The sequence below is a fragment of the Myotis nattereri genome (genome assembly GCF_964212035.1).
Source record: "Myotis nattereri genome assembly, chromosome: 5".
In the NCBI taxonomy this organism is placed as follows: domain Eukaryota; kingdom Metazoa; phylum Chordata; class Mammalia; order Chiroptera; family Vespertilionidae; genus Myotis; species Myotis nattereri.
Window position 1 is genome coordinate 58,646,467 of NC_138080.1, and position 12,968 is coordinate 58,659,434.

General features: G+C 41.8%; 1 pseudogene across 1 annotated transcript; it reads left to right on the plus strand.

Annotated features, from left to right (window-relative positions):
* The first annotated feature begins 2,661 nt into the window (after positions 1-2,661).
* LOC308520610 (polyadenylate-binding protein 1-like) lies at positions 2,662-4,552 on the plus strand (annotated as a pseudogene). The gene has a single exon. The product of its transcript is annotated as a polyadenylate-binding protein 1-like (transcript).
* The last annotated feature ends 8,416 nt before the right edge of the window (positions 4,553-12,968 follow it).

The window sequence follows — 12,968 nt, forward strand, 5'->3', positions numbered from 1 at the left end:
GTGGAGAAATTAGAACCCTTGTACACTGATGGTAGAAATGTAAAATGGTGCAGCCAGAATGGAAAACAGTGTGATGAATATTCAAAAGTTAAAAACAGAATTACCATATGATCCAGAAATTCCACTTTTGAAATACACACACACACACACACACACACATATATACACACACACATATAGATATATATTAGAGATCCAGTGCACAAAACTCATGCACTGGCAGGGTGAGTGTCCCTCAGCCCAGCCTGCACTCTCTCCAATCTGGGACCCCTTGGGGGATGTCCGACTGCCGGTTTAGGCCCGATCCCACACTGGCAGTCAGACATCCCTCTCACAATCCGAGACTGCTGGCTCCCAACCACTTGCCTGACTGCCTGCCTGATTTCCCCTAACCGCTTCTGCCTGCCAGCCTGATCACCCCCTAACCACTACCCTGCCAGCCCGGTCGCCCACAACTGCCCTCCCCTGCCAGCCTTGTCACCCCCAATGCCCTCCCCTGCTGGCCTGATCGCCCACAACTGCCCTCCCAAGCCGGCCATCTTGTGGCTGTGGGCACCGCCATCTTTGAGGGCAGGGCAGTCAGTTAGCATATTCCCTCCTTATTTGCTGTGGGCACCACCATCTTTGAGGGCGGGGCAGTCAATTAGCAAATTCCCTCTTTTTTTTTTTCTTTTTTCTTTTTTTTAAATATATTTTATTGATTTTTTACAGAGAGGAAGTGAGAGAGATAGAGAGTTAGAAACATCGATGAGAGAGGAACATCAATCAGCTGCCTCCTGCACATCTCCTACTGGGGATGTGCCCGCAACCCAGGTACATGCCCTTGACCAGAATCGAACCTGGGACCTTTCAGTCCACAAGCCGACGCTCTATCCACTGAGCCAAACCGGTTTCGGCAAATTCCCTCTTTATTGGCTGTGGGCACAGCCATCTTTGCGATGGCATGAGGGTCAATTAGCATATTCCCTCTTTATTAGATAGGAGATACACACACACACACACATACACACACATGCCCAAGTGACCGGCTGACCAGCCGACCAGTAGCTATGATGCACACTGCCCACCAGGGGGTAGATGCTCAACACAGGAGCAGAAACCACAGGCATGGAAATATGGAACAGACTGATGAATCTCAGAGGGAAGAGGGGGAAGAGATGAACCAAAGATCTTATATGCATACCAGAGACCTGGCGCACGGATTCATGCACGCGTGGGGTCACTTGGCCTGGCCTGCGGGGATCAGGCCGAAACCAGCTCTCTGACATCCCCTGAGGGGTCCTGAATTGTGAGAGGGTGCAGGCCAGGCTAAGGGACCCCACCAGTGCACAAATCCGTGCACCGGGCCTCAAATATATATATAAATATATATATTTAAAAGAATTGAAGGCAGAGCCTTGAAGAGATATTAGTATACCTGTACTCATAGCAACATTGTTCAAAAAGTGGAAGCAACCAAAGGGTCCTCCAAAGGAAAGCAACCCAAGTGGACCCTTTCGTTGCTTCCAAATTTTCAGGAAGAAAATTCTGACACATACTATAACATGAATGAGTCTTGTGGACATTATGCTAAATGAAATAAGCCAGCCACCAACAGATACTGTATGATTTACTTACATAAGATGCCTAAAGTGGAAACAAAAAGTAGAATGGTGGTTGCCAGGTTGGGACAGGGAAACGGGAGAGTTGTTTAATGGATGTATTAAACACAGTTCTCCAGAGAAATAGAATCAATAGGTATTCAGACACATAAAGAGAAATTTATTTGAAGGAATTGGTTCATGCAATTACAGAGGCTGGCAAGTCCAAAATCTGCAGGGTAGGCCCTCTGCTGGAGGCCCAAGGAAGAGCCAATGCCACCAAAGTCTGAGGGCATCTACTGACATAATTCCCTCTTCCTCCAGAGAAGTCACTCTTTTATCCTATTCAGGCCATCAGTTGATTGCATGAGGCCCACCCACACTATGGAGGCCAATCTGCTTTACTCAAAATCTACCAATTTAAATGTAAATCTCATCCAAAAAACATCCAAAATAACGTGTGACCAGATATCTTGGCACTGTGGTCTGGCCACATTGACATATAAAATTAACCATCACGGTGGTCACGGTCGGATGAAAGGTTCTGAAAATTGGCTGGAAATCAATGTGAATGCACTTAGCACTACTGAACTTTACACTGAAAAACGGTGAACGTGGTGATATGTGTAGTTTACCACAATTTTTAAAAAGGACATTAGCCCCTTCTCCCCCGCATTAGTGCTGAGAGTGCGGAGTGTGTGCTCCAGGCTTGGAACACACATTTATTATTTTTTTTTAATCTGTTTTACCCTCTCCCCCCAAAAAAATCTGTGTCTCCCCTGCCAGAGATGTTTTTTTCTTCCTTTTTATAAAATAGCCTGGTGAAGCACTCGTCAGTGGCCCCACAGCAGCTCCAAGAAGGAACCAAGAGACCAAGCCTTCTTGCTGCTTCGACACTCCACCCAGCAGCCTGCGGCCCTGCTGTTGAGCAGTTTTCAATTACAGTGGATTTTTGTCCCCCTGTGCTTGCTCTGGCTCCCCTCCTCCCCTTCTGACCCCCCACTCTTGCCCTCCCCCCGTCGCCCCAGTACCCACTCTCCTCTCACAGAAAGGCCCCAGCCCTGTGGGCAGCTGTGCCCAGATGAACCACGGCAACCCCAGCCACCCTAGGGACTCGCTCTAGGTGGGGAACCTACACCCTGATGTGACCGTGACCGAGGCGACACTCTAGGAGAAGTTCAGCCGCCAGCCCATCCTGTCCATCTGCATCTGCAGGGACATGGTCACCAGCCGCTCCTTGGGCAGCATGTAGAGAACGTCCAGCAGCCGGCCGCTGCCGAGCGTGCTGTGCACACCACGAATTTGGATGTCACAGGGCAAGCCAGTGTGCAGCATGTGGTCCCGGCGTGATCCTTCACTTCACAAAAGCAGAGTGGACAACATAGTCATTAGAATTGGGGCAAATCCATTGAGAATAAAGCACTGTATGATACATTTTCTGCTTTCGGTAACATCCTTTCATGCAAGGTGGTTTGTGATGAAAATGGTCCCCAGGGTTATGGATTTGTACATTTTGAGACCCAGGGAGCAGCTGAAAGGGCTATTGAAAAAATGAAGGGGATGCTTCTAAATGGCCGCAGAGTATTTGTTGGGCGATGCAAGTCTCCCAAAGAATGAGAAGCAGGACGGGGAGCTAGGGCAACAGAGTTCACCACGTTCACATCAAGAATTTTGGAGAAGACATGGATGACGAGTGCCTTAAGGACCTCTTTGGCAAGTTTGGACCTGGCTTAAGTGTCAAAGTAATGATGGATGAAGGTGGGACATCCAAAGGTCTTGGATTTGTAAGCTTCGAAAGGTATGAAGATACACAGAAAGCTGTGGATGAGGTGAATGGAAAGGAGCTCAATGGAAAACAAATCTACATTAGCCCAAGCTCATAAAACAGTGGAATGGCAGACGGAACTTAGGTGCAAAGTTGAACACATGAACCAAGATAGGGCCATCCGATACCAGGGTGTTAACCTTTACGTGAAAAATCTTGATGATGGTATTGATGATGGATGTCTCCAGAAAGAGTTTTCTCCATTTGATACAATCACTGGTGCAAAGTTTATGACGGAGAGTGGTCCTAGCAAAGGGTTTGGTTTTGTACATTTTTCCTCCCCAGAAGAAGCCACTAAAGCAGTTACAGAAATGAATGGTAGAATTGTGGCTACCAAGCCATTGTGTGTAGCTTTAGCTCAGTGCAAGGAAGAGCGCCAAGCTCACCTCACTAACCAGTATATGCAGAGAATGGCAAGTGTGAGAGCTGGGCCCAACCCAGTAATCTTACCCGCTACCAGCCAGCACCTCCTTCAGGTTACTTCCTGGCAGCTATCCCACAGACTCAGAACCGTGCTGCATACTATCCTCGTCAAATTGCTCAACTGAGACCAAGGGCTCAGGGCGCCAGAGCTCATCCATTCCAAAATCTGCCTGGTGCTTTCTGCCAGCCGCTCCTGGACCACCACTTAGTGCTGTGAGACCAGCTTCTTCACAGGTTCCCCATGTCGTGTCCACACAGCGTGTTGCTAACACAGACAATGGGCCCACGTCCTGCAGCAGCGGCAGCTGCAGCTATGCCTGCTGTCCACGCCATTCCACAGAATAAATATGCTACAGGGGTTTGCAATCTTCCACAACACCTTAGCACACAGCCACCAGTTACCATGTAGCAGCAGACTGCTGCTCATGTACAAGGTCAGGAGCCTTTGACTGCTTCCATATTGGCATCTGCCCCTCCTCAAGAGCAAAAGCCAATGCTGGGTGAGTGGCTGTTTCCTCTAATTCGAGCCAGGCAACCTACTCTAGCTGGTAAAGTCACTGCATGTTGTTGGAGATGGATAATTCAGGACTTCTTCATGTGCTGGGGTCTCCAGAGCCTCTTCGCTCTACAGCTGATGGAAGCTGTCACTGTTCTTCAAGCCCATTGAGCTAGAGAGGCTGCCCAGAAAGCAGTCAGCAGTGCCACTGGTGTGCCAACTGTTTGAAACTCATCAGGGACCAGGAAAAGAAACTCGTGCCTCACTGAAGAAAAAGACCTACACATCAACAAACTTAAATATTAAGGGGGGGGGGGGACGTTGCAAAATATAAAATAAATTTTAAAAGGAAAGGAAACTAAACTTTGGACTTTATGTACTGAGCAAATGCCAGGTCTAGCAAACATAATGCTAGTCCTAGATTACTTATTGATTTAAAAACAAACACACACACATACACACACACACATAGTGAAATATAAAAATTAATGTTTTGTAGACCCTGGGAAAAAGAATTTTCAGCAAAATACAAAAACTTAGGGCATTCCTTTCTTTAATTTTGTTATTCTTTACAGTGGGATAGCTCAAAATATCACTTCTATTTTAAATAACAGAATTGATAACTGAGCAAGGAAACATAATTTGGATTGTAAAATTCTTGCCGTAATAAAAATTTCTTACATGGTGTGATGGGTGACATTCCTGGAGTCCACTTTAAGGATGTCAGAATAACCAATGTCACTCTCTGGCCTTATATAAAGGCATGAAGAAAAGACCAAGATCATAAGTTTGAATGATGCAAACATGGTAACAATAATCTTTCATATGCTCCCCCTACCGAAAAATATCTTAGAGAGAGAAATTTCCTTTCACTAAATACCAAAAGAAATCTCTCCTAAGGGATATTAGGGTACAAACTGGATTATATCTTAATTTGAGGGTTTTGCAAATGACCTAAAAAATGTTCTTCATATAGCAAGCTTCTATAAAAGTTGAGAGAGTAATTGTTATATCTCTAAAAGCTATTTCCTTGTTTAATTTTATTTTTCAATTACAGTTTACATTCAATATTATTTTGTATTAGTTTCAAGTATACAACAGTGGTTAGACTCAAAAAGCTATTTCTGTGGGGGTGGGTGGGTGGTTAAGATGACATAATCTAGGTATATCATTTCCTGGAAATACAATTTTCCTCAGGGATAGAGTATAGGGAGTCAGAGAAATAGAAGCTAGTATGTTTCTTTGATTATTTCTCTCAAATAACAAACTTTTCAAATAAAGTGTTGGTAATAGTGAAATAGTAGTTAATTAATAGTTAATCCCAACCAATGACTATAATTTTAGTATTTTGGTGAACATTGCTATGTACACAGGAGGTAGAATGTGACCCATAACCAAATCCATGCTTCCAATGCATTTCAAAACGATTTTCTGAAATTTTATACTCCTGTTTAAGGATTCTTCACAAGCTAAGTGAGTTATCATTAAATGACTATTATGTTGATCTTAAGTTGAGACTCACATTATTCATACAAGTGTCTGTATGCTAAAGAGTGTCTTCCAAATACAAGTCCTAATATTCAGACTTAACAGATGTAACAAGAGGCATCCCTTCTTTGGCCCCACTACTATTCAGCCTTTAGTTTATCCTACTAACAAGATTATATGGGTAATAATGGCTCCCACCATAATGCTGAGGGTCAAGTGATGATCATGGTAGTAAAATAATTATCAATTATAATTTAAAAAGCAATATAAATTCTTGTTACTCTAAATTCTATAGGAAAGATCACTTTAGTGTTTGGTGTGTTTTTTAAATATATTTTTTTGTTGATTTCAGAGAGGAAGGGAGAGATAGAAACATCAATGATGAGAGAGAATCATTGATTGGCTGCCTCCTGCACACCCCCTACTGAAGATGGAGCCTGCAACCCAGGCATGTGCCCTTCACCAGAATGGAACTGGGGCCCTTCGGTCAGCAGGCCGACACTCTAGCCACTGAGCCAAACCAGCTAGGGCTATGTTTTGTGTTATATTAATAGGTTCTGTAATGACTTTTCCCTCCCCATAAAATTAGAGAGTTAAATAAAGGATAGTGATTGCTGAGGCAAGAAATGAGTGGACCTACTGGTACAGCCACTATGGAAAACAATATGGAGGCTCTTCAAAAAATTAAGAATAGAGTTACCATATGATCCAGCAACCCATCTTCTGGGTATCTACCTGAAAAAAATGAAAACATTTATTTCCAAAGATACATGCATCCCTATGTTCATTGCAGCATTATTCACAAAGGCCAAGACATGGAAACAACTGAACTGTCCTTTGATAGATGACTGGATAAAGAAGATGTGCTACATACATACTAGCAATTTTCAATCTTTTTAATCACATAAACTAATTACCAAAATTCTGCAGCACACCAAAAAGTATATTTTTTGTCAATCTGACAAAAAAAAAATAGGTGCAATTTTGATTCATTTACACTGGATGGCTATTATTGTGTTGGCTGTTGTCATTTTTTTATTTGACGATCTAAAAGAAAAGAGGTCAGTTCCCCTAAGTACTCAAGTATTGCATGTTTTTAAAAATACGTTTTTATTGATTTTTAGAGAGAGGAAAGGAAAGGGATAGAGAAACAGAAACATTGATGAGAGAGAAACATCATCAGTTGGCTGTCTTTTGCACGCCCCCCACTGGGGATTGAGTCTGCAACCTGGGCATGTGCCCTGACTGGGAATCGAATCAGGGACCTCTTGGTTCATGGGTAGATGCTCAACTACTGAGCCACACAGCCAGGCGGTATTGCATGTTTTAAAAATTCTCTCAGGCCCTAGCTGGTTTGGCTCAGTGGATAGAGTGTTGGCCTGTGGATTGAAGGGTCCCGGGTTAGATTCCAGTTAAGGGTACATGCCCGGGTTGTGGGCTCGATCCCCAGTAGGGGGTATGCAGGAGGCAGCCAATCAATGATTCTCATCACTGATGTTTCTATCTCTCCCTCTCCTTTCCCCTCTGAAATCAATAAATATATTTAATTAATTAATTAATTAATTTAATTTAATAAAAATTCTCTCAGCACACCAGTTGAAAATCATTGATATATACAATGGTACACTATTTAGCATGGAGAAAATATGAAGTTCTGCCATTTGTGACATGCATGGATCTTGAGAATATCATGCTAAGCAAAATAAGTTAGACAGAAAAAAGTTAAGAACCATATTACTTCACTCATTTGTGTGATATAAAACTGAAAGCAACAAATGAACAAATAAGAAAAAAACAAATAAAAACTCATAGATACAGACAACAGAATAACAGTTACCAGAGGGTAGGGGGATGAAGGAGTAGTAAAGGGTAAAGAGGGTCCAATATATGGTGATGGAAGAAGCTTTGATTTTGGGTGGTGAACACACAATGCAATATACAGATGATGTGTCATAGAATTGTATACTTGAAGCCTATATAACCTTATTAGCCAACGTCACTCCGATAAATTTAAATTTTTTTAAATATTCCAAGAAAAAAAAGTGAGCATTTCTTCTCCACAAGAAGGTAAGCCCTCCACAAGGTGAAGTCTCCAAGTAAAGCTGTAACTCTTTGAGAAACTCAACTAGTAACACAAGTCTGATGAGATAATGACAGAGGTGCTGGCTGAAATGCTGAGCTCAGCCCATTCCAAGTTCAGGTTTTTAAGTCTCCCTATTTTGAAAATGAATGTATTTTCTTTTTTACTTCATTTTTTTTTAAATCCTCAACTATGAACATAAACTTGGCAAACCAGTGAATTATAAATATGAAGGAAATCCTAAAGCCCATCTAGTCTATTTCTCTGCTTCTGAGTAAAATCAAACTTAAAATGTAGGTTTATCTTTTAAAATTTACCTCTAGGGAAGGCATTTCCTTACCACCAAAGCATTCCCTGGACTAGGTTAGGTCTCTTAGTGTACACTTTCACATCATTTGCTATTTCTTCTTCAAGGCATTTACTACAAATGGACCCAAATCATTACCGCAGGTCCTTGAGCAACGTCATTTTGTTCAATGTCGTTATGTTATAATATTGACCAGGAAAAAAAATCGATTTCTGATGGGACCACAGTCTGTGTGGAATTTGCACCTTCCCCCCTTGTCTGTGTGGGTTTTCTCTGGGGACTCTGGTTTCCTCCCACATCCCAGAGACATGCATGTGAGGTTAACTGGCCTGTCTACAGGGTCCCGATTTGAGTGGGTGTGGGTGTGGGTGTGGGTGGCCCTTCAATGGAAGGGCATCCTGTCCAGGTTGAGGTCGGACCCTGAGCTGCTGGGAGAGGTTCTCGCCACTGTGACCCTGAACTGAAACAAGCAGGTTGGAAAATCATTATCTTATTTGTTTTCACTCATCTTTTAAAAATGTACGGATAGCTCACATTTGTTTCAATCTTTGATATTAGAAGTGTTTTGGATCTTTAGAAGTTTGGCAATGTTTGTGTGACCAGAAATATGCTGTAGGAACTTAACTCTTGTTTACATCAATCAGCCTGTGGTAAAATTCGTTTCATTATAGGTCGTTTCAATTAAAGCCACATTTTCTAAGAATCTACGGACAATGTGAGGACTTACTATATTTGGACTTTCAGTTTACGATCTCTGACTAACCTCACACACTTACCTCTCTTCCCCACCAAAGTCCTACTGAGATAATGAAAGAAATACAGCAATACAAATAAATCCATAACAGGAAAGATACCAACAGACCAGAAGAGAATGGAACTTCTAGGAAATTTAATCCTGGTAGGAGAAAACTAATGGAGGCAGGGAACCAGAAATCCATGTCTGTGAAAAGAGAGACCCCTAAACAAATTTCCCCACGAGAGAATGGGAATAAGCCCTGAGAGAAGTAGCTGGGCCCGGAGAAAGCAGCCCGGGAGGCAGCTGGCATGTAATTAAGGGCCTGGGGAATACCTGTGTCAGCTTGCAACTCTGGGAGCCACTGACTGAGCCTCCACCCTGGGGTAAAGCCACGACTGCATTTTTAAATAGCCAAATATAATCAGAGTTCTGACGAGTAAGGCTCCCTGTGAGCACTGGGACTAGAGAAGATAGGCAGAAGCCCCTATCACTGACAACCACCTAAGGGACACGGAGCCCCCACACAGAAGAGAGGGTACCCAGCCACACTAAAAATAACGAGCCTCCTTGGCCACACTAAGTTCCCCTGACCTGCCCCTGTACTCACTGCCAGGAGATCAAATCTCTTCAAATACACATCAGCCAGTCTAGATCTTTTCTACAAATATAAACAGACAATAGAAAGCTGTCAACCATTGGAATAAAACCAAATTGTTTCATTTTGTTATATTTTTTCATTGTATTAGATTAACCTCTGACAAAATAGTTAATACAGGAAATGGAGACAATTTTAAAAGCATATGATTATTGTCATAAGAAGAATTAAGAGGATATTGCACCCATTAAAACAGATAGGCTGCTGTGAAGAAAAGAATCAATTACAGTTCTTGGAAATTAAAAAATGTGATTGTCTAAATTTAAAACATTTCCATTCTTAACATTAAAAATAAGATTTTTCTGTGACTACTAAAGATGTTGAGCATCTTTTCATGGTTTTTGGACCATTTATAGCTCCATTTCTGTGAATTGCCTGTTTATATTTTTTTGCCCATTTTTTCCTCCTGGGTCATGTGCCATTTTTCTTACTGATTTGTGAGTGCTCTTTATATATTCTATATATTGATGTGTTGCTTGATATATATGGGCAGATTTTTCTCTCAGCCTAGCACTTGCCTTTTAACTGTCTCTAAGCATCTTTCAACATTCAGAATTTAAAATTTTGCCCGGCTGGCATGGCTCAGTAGTTGAGCATTGACCTATGAACCAAGAGGTCACGGTTCTATTCCCAGACAGGGCACATACCCAGTGGGGGACATGCAGGGAGGCAGCCAATCAATGATTCTCTCTCATCATTGATGTTTCTATTTCTCTTGCCCTCTCCCTTCCTCTCTGAAATGAATAAAAATATAGTTTAAGAAAAGGTAAAAAATAAAAATTTTATAGTCACCCATAGTTATTTTTCTGAAAGTGTGTGGGCTTTAATTTTCTTAGGAATGTCTTTTCCAACCTTAACATTATGATAGAACTTCTTTTGGTATAACTGTAAATATTAAAGCTATCTACTAGTAATCTCTCTAAACAGTTTACAGTTTCCTAACCTGCAAAATGGAAATAATATCTTCCACACAGAGTTGTTGTGAGAATGAATGAGAAAATGCATGTAAAATATCTGGCACACAGAGGCAATCAACAGGTTTAGTCGTGTTAGCCTTACTGTGGAGAGCACTGAAGTAACAGGCACTAGCCAAGACCAAATACACACAATAACCCAACCTCCTAAGTCATTGGTTCAGAGCAGCCAGACTAAATAGCCTCTCTTAGCCCCCATTATGGACTGGAAAGTAGGCTTTTGTTTTCCATGACTTTATGTTAAACAAGTACACAGACACCTTGAAAATAGCTTACCCATCCACCCATTCAGGAAGATTGCTCACGTGTTTGGGATTTGACTGTCATTCCCACCTCCTGCTTGGCCTGTCATAGGGTATCTATGTCTTTGTCTTCCCCTCTCCTCACCTTGTCATTTGCACCCTGCCCTTGCTTTAAATCTGTCAGTCCACATGCCATGTCCCTAAAGCAAGAGACACTGATGGATGTGTCACCAGTGAAGGACCCAGGATTGCCAGACTCCCCGGGAAGAAGAAACATTTTTGACTCTTCCCTGTCCCCTAATTCCTAAGTGTTGCATCCCATTTGCTTTCACATAAGTTGCTTCAACAGCCTCCTTGCCTCTCAGCCTTCCTGTCTGCCTCTGCTAAACCTCCCACACACATATGCTCCCTTCTGTTGCCTTAAGGATATTTCTAAAGCAAAATCTGGTCATGTCATTGTTTACTTAAAACCCTTCAGTGCTCTGCCACTCAACAGCTGTTTGGCACTAGAAAAATATTTACCTTCATTGGGTCACTTTCTCCATTTGAAGAATAGGCATCATAATAGTGAGCCATTGCTTTTAATATAAAATTTAAACATCTAAGCCTGAGCTATAAAAATCCCTGTGTGACCTCTAGCTTCATCCTGGCCATTCCTTGTCTAGCCTTTTCTTTTCTTTCTTTTCTTTCTTTTTTTTTCTTTTTCTTTCTTTCTTTTTTTTTTTTTTTTTTTGTCTAGTCGTCCCAGTTCCTTTTTCATTCCTAGAACACGGCACACTCGCTCATACCCTATAATTTTGCACCGCTGTTCTTTCTGGTTGAAGACTACTCCTCTCCCAGCTCCCAGGGCCCTTCTAGCCACCTTCGTTGACAAATTCTTTTTTATACTCAAGGTTCGGCTTCCTCCTGAACTAAATTTCTGACACATATTATGTTCTGAATAAATATTTGTTGAATGAGTAATTACCAAATATTGAGTGCACATTCTCTCATTTAATGCTCACATTCTCTCATTTAATGCTCACAAAATTCCTGTGAGGTCGATATCATTATTCCCATCATTGTGGATGTTAAAAAGCAAAATTCAGAAAGGTTGAGGAGCATGTCCAAGTTTATAGTTATAAGTGGCAGAACTAGTATCCAAATGCAGGTCTGTGTGACACTGAAGACCAACTTTGGTGTGAAATAGAGGTTTGGGCATGACATGAAGGAGGAAGTGATAATAAAACCAAGTGTTAAACATAGAGCTCTCAAGAATAAGGCCTTCCCAAGCACGGTCTGCATGGGTTTTCAGTAGCAGCACAAAGTCCTGAAAGCCCAGCGTTTTCACCAGCTCCCAGAGAAAGATGCCGAGTGCCCACACAGCCATGGGTTCCCTTTGCAACAGAGATGTGGTGGCATTCCCAACAACCCTCCCCCGAGGACCGCTCTGTCCCACAGCATCCCTAGTGTGAGAAATAGAAGGTTCTTTTCAGACTACCAGATCTCTTTCTTTCTAAGCCATAAAGTGTAGCCCGAAGATATTTCTTTAAAAGAAATGCCTCTTCTTAAAAAAAAAAAGCTTCCACCCTGATATATAAGTTCACACACAAAAAATCATACTATTAGAGTAAAAACAATTTAAATATAAAGGATATGCCACTTAAGCATCCATTTCTAGACCTTAGGCCAGTCTAATTTGCAGTCATAGCACATTAAAAGACATTATTTTGATGTGCTATACATGGTCATAGATTACAGGGACAGAAATAAAATCATGGAACAAACATAGAACTTTATCTCTTCAAAAGATTTTAATGCCTTAGTCTCTGCTCGTCATAAGGAAATACTTCACAAGGAGTCACAAGCTTGTGGTCCTGTTAAGCTCGCTGGTGGCTTTTTCAAATGGTTTGCTAATGGTATATATCTAATAGTGCTATTAATGGTTTATCTTCAGACAATCCTGACTTGAAATAGGGAAGAAGGTAACTTCCTCTGAAGATGCATGTAATGATGGATAGAGGGCTAAAGAGAAGGTTAGGAGCAACAATTAGATGTGTAGTAATGATGGAATGGTTTGATCACAAGGAATGGGAGTGAGGCACTCAAAACATAATGGAGAGATATATTGTAAAGTGAAAAGGGCAGGTGGAGAACAATGGACAGAATATATTACAATTTGT